Source organism: Geospiza fortis, unplaced genomic scaffold (assembly GCF_000277835.1).
Source record: "Geospiza fortis unplaced genomic scaffold, GeoFor_1.0 scaffold200, whole genome shotgun sequence".
NCBI lineage: Eukaryota > Metazoa > Chordata > Aves > Passeriformes > Thraupidae > Geospiza > Geospiza fortis.
Window position 1 is genome coordinate 847,508 of NW_005054353.1, and position 517 is coordinate 848,024.

Genomic DNA, 517 nt, shown 5'->3' on the forward strand with positions numbered 1-517 from the left:
AGGTTTGAGTCATGGTTAGCTCAGGATTCATGTATACCAGAGGCAGAACAGACAGGTAATCCAGCAGGATTTGGAGCCTCTAGACCCTGATTGGATCAGCCAGATTTCAATACATGCACTGCATATACATAGGGGTAGGCTCCTGCCCGAGTACTTGCTGTTTGAGCTTCACATACACTCCCTCAGATACTGTATAGCGTTGTCTTTTCAGCCATGTAACTACACTGCAGATCAAATTCATGGGATTTAAAATTTCCAGGAGGAATATGTAACTCAAGAGGCACATCCCAGGCTTTCCTTCAAAACTCAAATCAGAGGCCTTTGTAAAAGGTTATTAATTATCTACATCAAAGCCATACCCACAGGCACTGCTTGCTGCACTCTTCCCTGACAACAATGAGCTCAGCTCATTTCCAAATCACTCATATACCAACATGTCAGCCTGCATTCTATTAACTCACCTTTCCAGGGCATTTTCTGGGTGCCACAAGCAACCTCAAAGGGACTCGATCCTGCT